The following is a 10,140-nucleotide window of genomic DNA, read 5'->3' as shown; positions in this document are numbered from 1 at the left end:
TGTCACCGACATGTCCTACTAGTTCTACTCGGTCATCTTTATATGTAATCACCAAAGATAGTGAGGAAATTAGCATGTCATAACTTAGAAGATATAATGTTAATTGATGAGAATTAATGCGTCAAAACAAACACACATCACGCTATACCATAAATAAATATCAAGTACATATATAGACTAATCGCTTGAATTGACATATGTACTTATCAAGGTAAGATTTCACAACTCCTCAAAATAATGAGCAACCACTTGCTTGCTGGCCATGATAATGTTAAATAGTATCAAAATAAAAATGGATGAAGCACCGAGAAATAAATAAATTGAGTGCACATTATGCTACCACCAAAATCATGTGAAGAAATTTAGTAAGAAAAATCAATAGAAAAGCCTATGCTAGTCTAGCGGTATGTATACATGTAGGCAACAAGACATCTATGGTGACTTCGATGATTTAAAGATCTACTAGCCTAGATTCTCAGAGCAGTTCATAAGAAATGTGCACATGTGTATGTGAGAGTTTTCATTTGTACTATGTTTCGCCATAAAAATATATATACTATGCACTATACAATCAGAAAAATAGAAAAAATTTAAAAACACTCTTCAAGAATTAATGTTGGCACAAAAAATATAATGGGTTAAGGGTATTTATAATATTACAATCAATCAATTTATGTGTGGTCATGTCTTTTCACCACTTTATTACTATTATTTCTTTGTGAGACTAGAAAATAAAGTGACAAAAAGATCTGACCATGCACAAACTGGTTCACATAAACTTGATATTTTCTGTCATAATATTGATATTTTTGTTGTAGCAGTATACCAATATCCTAAAAAGAATTAAGGGTCTGTTTGGATCAAGGGACTAATTTTTAGTAGCTAAAAATTATTTCTAGATAATCCAAACAGGGGAACTAAACATGGGCTAAAAACTAGCCAACTTCCCAACTAAACTTTAGTCCATTAGTCCTCCAAACCCAGCTAATGATGGCTAATTTCTGGCAGTGGATAGCAAAATACCAAAATACCCTCACCAAATCCTATTCTCTCGCAGCGCGTGCTTAGTATACAGGTCTAAATGACTTTTTGCAGTACAACCGTTCAAGTTTAGCCCAGATATCGAAACAAGACAGAGCTAATTTTAGCTAACTAAAATTTAGATGTGTAAACTTTAGTTTTAGCCCATCAAACAGACTCACTAATGAGGAAAGGCCAGTGTTATTATGCATCCATTTGCCATGATGCTCCAACTTAATTCCTTCACCATAATATCAGATGACGCGTCAAACTGGAAATGCAGTCAAAAGGAATTTCAATTTTAACCAACCACTTCTAATTTAATTAGGTAAATGGTTTGGTGTCAAAGAGTGACAGCCCAGTGACATGTAGCAACAGAAGTTGCAGTAGCACTGTCTGCATCAACGTTGTAGAATACTCTGCGTTGGTCTAGCAAACGTAGGCTTAGAAACTGATGCCGCGCGCCATCTGTTTCCTCTGGGGGACAATTTTTTAGTACAATGATTGCTGCAAACTGAGGAGACTACCGATGCAAGTTGGAAGAAGATGGTGGCTAGCCTGATGTTGAATATTTTTCGCGCAATAAGTTTGGTTGCATCGGTCACACGCCACGTACAAGAGCAGATGAAAAGTACCTACAGATTTGTCTCGCATGCTTTCACTATGAATAGATACACTAGATTAAGCTGTATGCTATGTTCTAAATACCCGATGAGACGACGACAATCATAAGTTCCTTAGCAGCGGTAATTAACTTAATTCCTGTCATTGTTGTAGTACCATGTTTATCTTGGAGGAAGCTAAGTACTAGCAAGGTGGCAGGCAGCGATCGACCAGCCTTGCAATTGTTTTAAGCACTAAGCACTGTGTGATTGTGTCTCTTGGGGGCCTCAAGGGGTGTGGCCATTTTCAAACGCAATCCATTCGGAGCAGGCGTTCACATTTTAATTAAAAGAAATATCCATTGAAGAAAAATGCAAGTAAATGCTTGTGTCTCAAGGTTTTTATGGTTATGGTGTGCATGTTTTTCTTAATTATTAGGGCCATGCATGTACACGGAATTAGTTTATTGTACATGATGGATCATGATGATTATAGCAATGTTCATAACTAATCTAGTTAGTTGGATTACACACGCTGCACATATATATCTGTTCTGTCCTGCACCGATGATTGCGTGTACGGGCAAGTATATATACGTACTAGCTGCAATAATTCACTGAAAACTAAAAAATCCAATTGATGGGACTTTCATAAGTGGATAGATCCATATAATTTAAGTATGGGCGGACGTTGGACTAAATTAACACATTCTCATATTTAGCTGATGATCAATAATGTTATAACACAAAAATATACGGAACTTTCAGCAAAGGAAAAAAGGAATATATATGGGAAAAAAATCAAGGGCACCTTATATATAAGCACTCATTATTGTGCTAATGGTCAATAAGATAATGTGGCTGGTCATCAGCTTCTACAGTGGAGACTGGAAAAATAAAGAATGCCATCACGTAGGGGGCTGGTTGGGCTGCAGACTGCAGTTCTTGATAGATAATTATATATTTATTTTAATTTCTCTATCTGTTTATCTCTCTCAAGATCATATCGATCAGCTATGGTCGTGTCATCAATAAACAAGTCAGCTGCAACGGTTGCGTATGTGTAGACTGTTAGTTGGAGTAGACTGAATTCTGAAACAGTTTGCGTATGTGTATGCATATGCGCACACTTGATCCTCACGAGCATTAAGCAGTTCTTGTTGCAGTGTACGCATCTTGTCTCAGAAAGTTTTGGACTTGGATGGAGATGCATAAATATATAGGAATATGGGATTGGTTCTGGGATATTCTCATTACACGGTCAAATGGTAGCTAGCTGCTGCGCGTGCAGAATCTGTCCAATCCAAGATACTCCCTCCATTCTAAATTATAAATCATTCCAAGAATCTTGGAGAGTCAAATCATCTCAAAATTTGACCAAAATTATAGAGAGAAATATAAAGATTTATGACATCAAATAGGTGCACTATAAAAATATAGCTAACAAATAATCTAATAATACTTAATTAGTATCGTAAATGTTATTATCTTGTCATACAAATTTGGTCAAACTTGAAAAACTTTGACTCTCCAAGATTCTTGGAATGACACTTATAATTTTGAATGGAGGGAGTAGCAGATAGCAACCTCGATCCAATCCAAGCTAGCATCTAGCAAGCCCATACTACTGGTCTCTATGAACTCACCCATAAGTACTCTTTTTTTTTTGGTTTCTCCTTTTCCTTTTTAAGATATTTATCATCGTACAACGCACATGGCTAGTGATATCAAGATGAACCAAAAGCGACAAGCAAGGTGATCGATGACTAGAGCTATCCAGCCGGAGACACCTTCACTTAGGCCTTGTTTATCCAAAGTTCAAAATTCCAAAAGATTTTTGCGGCACCTGCATGGTGTATTAAATGTAGTCGAAAAAAATCGTATTATACAAATGGACTGTAAATCGCGAGACGAATCTAATGAACCTAATCATGCTATGATTAGGCACTAATTGCTACAGTAAAGCTACAGTAAGCATATACTGATGATGACTTAATTAGACTCATTAGATTTGTCTCGTATGTGCAAAAAGTTTTATAAATAGACTTCATTTAGTACTCCTAAATACCAAGATTCCCTTTCAAAATTTTTACGGGTAGAGATCTAAACACGGCCTTACTCTTATTATTATTGCCAGTAAAAAATAATTGCACAGAAGTAGGAACAGATAATTAGTTGCAAATGATACAGTTGTTGCGGATTCATGAAAATACACGCGCCTAGGTTTAGTGAACCCCGGCACCTAGGCATGCAAGTGGTTATCCATTGGTGTTTTGGGTTTCTCATTTTTAGTTTATTTTCTCTCCCAAAATAATTACGTAGCATGCCATTTTAGTTTATTTTATCAAATTTTGGGTCGACCCAATGACCAAAAAATGTGGGACTTGCATCCCTACCGGCACCCATGGAGACAAAAGTGCAGTCTTATTTGCAGGTCGTGCATATATCTTATGCCGTAGATTATGCAATCATTCATTCATCCCATCTAAATAAATATTTCTGTAGAATAGAACAAAGGAACAAGTCCTGCATATATCTTAGGTCACTACTAAGATGCTAGCTAGCAGCCACTTGTCAGCAAAGTAGTGGTTATGTGTGACCAATAGATTCACCTCGACCAAACCTATGAATGCTGAACAGTAATGTGCATGTGCCTAGTTATACAAGTAGCCAGTACTAACATTTTTGTGCTTGTGCATATGAACTGTTGGATCTCTCACTTGCATGTGCACGCATCACATGCATAGACCAAGATTGTTATTACTCTTTTTTTTAACCTTATTAACCCTTGGTTGAGAAAACTATTTAGATTGGTCATAATCGACATAATATTTGTGAAAATGTTGTAATAAACTAATAATGATGAGCCACCATCATGGCCACCAATATTTTTTTTTCTTTTCAAAAGGATAAAACACACTAGTAATATTATTGTTAGGTAGTCAGGCTCTACATGGAGGAGCCATAGGGCTCGTTAATTACTTAATTAATTGGATCGTGCTCTTTGCAGCAGCAGCAGTAGTTTTGACTTCTCTGCCTCGATCGGTCGTACAGTACGGTCGTCGTCGCCGGCGACGACGATCGACAACGTCTGGAGCGGCCGGTGCATGCCCTGTCCATATCCAACGGTAGTCTATTCTCCACGTTAGGTCTCAGAAGATTCAGACGCCAATCAAGCCGGGGATCCTCTCGAATATTCTCAGGGTGCGGTGAATATTCTCCATTTCGCAGTCATTGGCTCAGTATTATTCATCATCGATATCATCCGCAGCTCAAATTGTCCCCATATTTGTACACAAAAGAGTCTTACCTTCTTGTAAATTTTAATTTAATTTAAAGTACGTTCTAGATGAACAGAGAGCTAGCCAGTGACGAGATGAGCCGCCACGACTAGTTTTTTTTTTCTAATGGCCTTTTTTAAGGATGATGATGATGATGTATGCAGGCATGTGCAAAAGTGTACGTAACGTACATAAGTGCAATGTTTCGAAACAACAAAGAAGAAATAAAACAAGTGCTACTCTCTTATATTATTCATGGCAACTAAAAATTTCCATTGAATTGACCAAATGTGTGGAAGGAATCAGCTTAATTATTAGGTCACTAATAGATTGATAGATAGTTTAGCTAGCTAACCACATATCGCTGCAGTGATTGGTCTATTAACTAAATAACTAATCGTCAGTTTCAGCTCCCAGCAAGCTATATATGAGAGAGTACGTCCATGAACAAGGACTAGCTTTTCTTTTATAATTACCGGTTAAGCATGTGCACAAGTACACATTAAGCGCGAGGTTTCCAAACAACGGAGAGCAAATAAAACAAGGTAGTATTCCCTTAATCCTTATACAATTAATGCTGATAAAATTAAAAATACGTTTGCATTGACCAAATGTAAGGAAGGAATCAGCTTAGGTCAATAGATTGATAGATTAGCAGCCACTTGTTGCCACGGTGATTGGTCTTTGAGCAGAAATTAACTAACAACGGATCCTTCGCCAAAACAAAAAGAGAGAGCAACTAATTAACCGATAGTTTGATCAGCTCCCAGCAAGCTTACGAAACTAACAGTGACACGTGCCAGTAGCCTCGTCGTGCAGGCAAAACGATCTCTCCCAGCCACACACTTGTCCCTATAAATATAATATAGCACGCCAGTTACACAACCAAGAATTTCCGTCCATTTTTAGGTACGGTGAAAACCGAGAACATGTCCATTTCTATCTCGAGATGAAAAACCAAGAACAAGTCACGGATAGGGACAGATGATGAATTGAGAGAGAGAGAGAGAGAGAGAGAGAGAGACTGGGTAGCTGCTCCTATAGGTCGAACGGCACGCCTACGCGGCTACGCATATGCATGCACGTTCGAAAACTTCGATCAGATACCAAATTTCTCCTTCATACTTTTGCGCAAATAATTTATGGAAGTTTAGTACAATTCGAGTAATAATAGTAGCATTGAAAAATATTAATTATTCCAAGCCAAATTGGCAGTGGTTAGCTAGCTAGATTCTTTACACGAATAATTTACTAAAGTTCATTCCCCCAAAAAAAATTGCTAAAGTTTAGTACACTACATACAAGGAAAAAACTAACATACGACAGGTCGCGCGTCAGCATGAGTGCGCGACCACGCGCCCTGGCCTATATTGCGTCCTCCACGGCCCAGCAATTTACTTGTGTGTGTTTGATCTGCCTTGTGCTTACAGCCCAGCGACCCCACGTGCCCCTACGTGTTGTTGTGTGCTGACAGATTTGCATGCCCACACTGAAGAGAAAATGGACTCTTTTTGTATGAAGATATTCTAAAAAATATTTTATCTACTTCATATTACCTCCATTTTGAGAACCGATTGCACCAATATGTTATACGCGACGAGATGAACAAAACTAGATCTCACTTGCATATGTTTTAACGGTATTTTACGCTAGTAGCAACTTATATAATGACTTACTTTCTTTTTTGTAGCAACTTATATGTATATCATATTACTGTAGTAACAACTTATGGGTATAGCAACTATTGTTTTGTATGAAATTATGTATATGAGTGTATGATTGATTTTATTTGCAATAACTTGTATCTTATATGTGGGAGCAACTCGTGTATAATAGATGTTGTTTTTGTGGCAACTTTTGTTTTGCATGTGTGAAAAAATTATTTCTGTAGCAATTTGTATATAAACTTATGTGTACGACAACTTACTCTTTTTACTACTCATACGTATGACTTGTTATGTTTGTGACAATTTGTGCATATGACCGATTCTATTTTTAATGACAACTTATGTTCATAACAAATTATGATTTTGTGCCAACTTTGTTTCTGTAACAACTTATAAATATTTTTATAACTATTATATTATATTATATGTGTGGTAATTTATATCTTATATGTGTGGCAACTCACAATATTTACTCTTATTTACTACTTATATGTATGATATTTTATGTTTGTGACAACTTATGCTTATTAGTATACGATAGAGTTTATTTATGGCAACTTATGTTTATAATAGATTAACTTTTTGTGGCAATTTATATTTATAATATTTTATAAATATTTTTATGAAAGCTCTTATTTTATATGTGTGACAACTTATATATTATATGTGTAGCAACTTATTTGTCTAAAATCTTCTATTTTATGGCAATTTATGTGTATAACATATAGCAACTTTCTACTAGTTCAAAATATCTTCAAAATATATGCAAGTGGGATCTAGTTTTGATCGTCACATCACATAGAACACAACAGTGCAATCGGTATTCAAAATGGAGCTCGTACAAAGAAGATAAGGTATTTTTTTAGAAAGCTATCTTATACTAAAAGGTTTACTGAAAATGACATCCCCTAAATCTCGAGTGGAAAGTTAGACAAGAATTTGGTAGAATAGTACTGCGAGTACTACATGTTGAAGGCAAAATCGGAAGGAGAAGATGTTGCGCGCTGCGTCCCCCGCGCGACGGGTCGCGCGTTAACGTCGTCCTACATACAAGCACTGATCCCTGTGGCTTATTAGGAACAGGAGATCCATTGTATTTGTACCCAGATGAGAGTGATTCCTCTTGAAATTTGGAGCCCAGCTTTGGAGCAGATCCAAAACCCCCAATCAGTCGGCATCTCGAACATGCACCATGCACGTGCCTGCGAAAAGCTCTGCATCCTGATTACTTGTCCACAGGAGCCCGTGGCTACGGTCACCCTGCAGGGAACAACTCTGGAATCTGGATAGGAGGGCTACGCTACTTTAATTTTCGAGTCATTCAATTGGCAAGGAATACCTTCGCTGTTTTTCAGTACATATGCGAGGATAATATATAGCCAAATCTATCTAAACTAGGCATATAGCCCGCGCATTTGCGCGGCTAGTATTGAAAATTCAAAAATTTACATGTCGTTGTATCCTTACTTAAATATTATACTATTTTTTTACCATACATCATCCTATTCATTATCATAAATTATGTCTTATTGTTGATTAAAACAATTCAACTATATATGATCTACCTATAATAACAATTTGATTTGTTGAGCTTTAATAATATTATGCAGGTAACTATTCTTATTTTCATTTTATTTTGATTGATTGTTGTTAGCTTTAGTTTTTGTTAATAGTATATATTTGTAACTGATACATAGCTAAATGATATTTTATATTGATTGTTGTTAGCTTTAATTTTTATTAATAGTATATATTTGTAACTGATACATAGCTAAATGATATTTTATATTTAATTTTTCATAATGGCATTGGTGGGTGATTTTTAATTAGGCACAGAGGTATTTTAGGCTAATTTTTTATCGTAATGGCAGTGGTGGGTAATTTTTATTTTTATATTTTTCTTTGATTAATGTGGGAATTTCTAGGCCTTGAGAGCAAACGTGGAGGCTCTGTTTGTTAGCCAAATAATAAGATAAGAGCATCTCCAAGAGTCTTTCTAAATTTCACTCTCTAAATTATCATTTAAAGAGTATTTTGCATAAAAATTGCTCTCTATATGTTTCCACACTCCAACAGTTTTTCTATATCTTGAGTACACTCTAGAAAGCTATTTCTGTTATCTATCTTTGCCTAGCTAGAAATGAGGAATGTAGGGTGGTTACATTTGGATAACCAGTTAGAGAAGCTGTTGGAGAATATTTTTTTTATCAAAATCTCTATTTTTAGCAATGAGGAAAGATATAGAGAGTCTCTTAGAGTTGCTCTAATAGATAGTATTGTATTTGTATTGGCGGGATGGGTTTCTTTTCTCACTTTTTTGCGGAAAGAAAGTTTATTTATTGATGACAGAGGTTTCCTTCTAGCGTGTAAGCATACCTATACATCTTTTTTTCATGAAAATCACAAAATAAAGCAATCGTTGTATTATTGCATATTATAGACCAATGTCATAAAAATAAATTTCACAACAATCTAAAAACTGGCACAACTCTTTTTTTGTTGGCAATCACTCAGCATGGAAAAAATAACATGGTTGAGGGCACACATAAGCCATTCACACGTAGTACTTGTCATACTCAGGTGGCACCGAGTATATAGGTTGTGACAAAATGCAACAACCGATCAACGTCACTCGTCGCCACCCCAAAAACAAGCCTGCACCACATAAAACCAAGTGCTCATCATGTTTGCCATCAAGAATGAGTCATTGGGATAGTACAAGAAAAACATATAAAAGACCCTAGCCTTTGTCAAGGGCTTTATGGATTTTCATGAACATTTAGTTTTCAAAAAGAAGTTCGGGGTGTTGGGGGGGGGGGTGCACGGAAGATTCCACACATCACACAAAATTACCCATCTATACCAACGGAAAATCATTTGCATCACCATAGCTCTCTAAATGTTCCACAAGTATATTTTGCTTTTTTTTACAAACAAGAGATCAACCAAGGTGAGCAAAAATGCGGAGAGTAAACGAGAAGCTAAAAAGGCACACTTCTATGATGCCTTCAACAATTTTGTCCTCCAACTCCACACGATAGCATCACAACTACAGTAGGCTCCCCTACATGATTACACACTCGGAGAGGAGTTTTGAAATGATAATAGAGTTGGAATTATCTTAAGAAATACTCCCATCGCGATCTTATTATTAGAGTTATTTTTAAAATAGTATAGTGGATATTACACTCAAAATGTTGAAAAATACATAGGAGATATGTTGTGTTGGTATTGTACTCGTGCAAATCCAACACCACAATTGAGTTAATATCTTGAATGTGCATGTGCTTGTGAAAGCTAGATTTGTGCAACCCACGTGCAATTCACTATGGTTACCATGGAACACCTTTTGCAGTGGTATTGGTCCAAAACAAAAAGAAAATGCATGTAGTGGGCCATGTCCAGTAGATCACCTAGTTGTCCAACAATAATGGCCAATTAATAGTTAAACTTATTTGTATAGCACTTCATATATCGTCATACAGAGTGGCTGACTTACAAGTTATACTCCACTGGTGGGATTTCACTTTGATTTCCAAATAGTTCAAAACTTGTTAAAATATTTCCATA

Source organism: Panicum virgatum, chromosome 2K, assembly GCF_016808335.1.
Source record: "Panicum virgatum strain AP13 chromosome 2K, P.virgatum_v5, whole genome shotgun sequence".
NCBI classification, from domain to species: Eukaryota; Viridiplantae; Streptophyta; class Magnoliopsida; order Poales; family Poaceae; genus Panicum; species Panicum virgatum.
Note: the sequence above shows the minus strand (reverse complement) of the source record.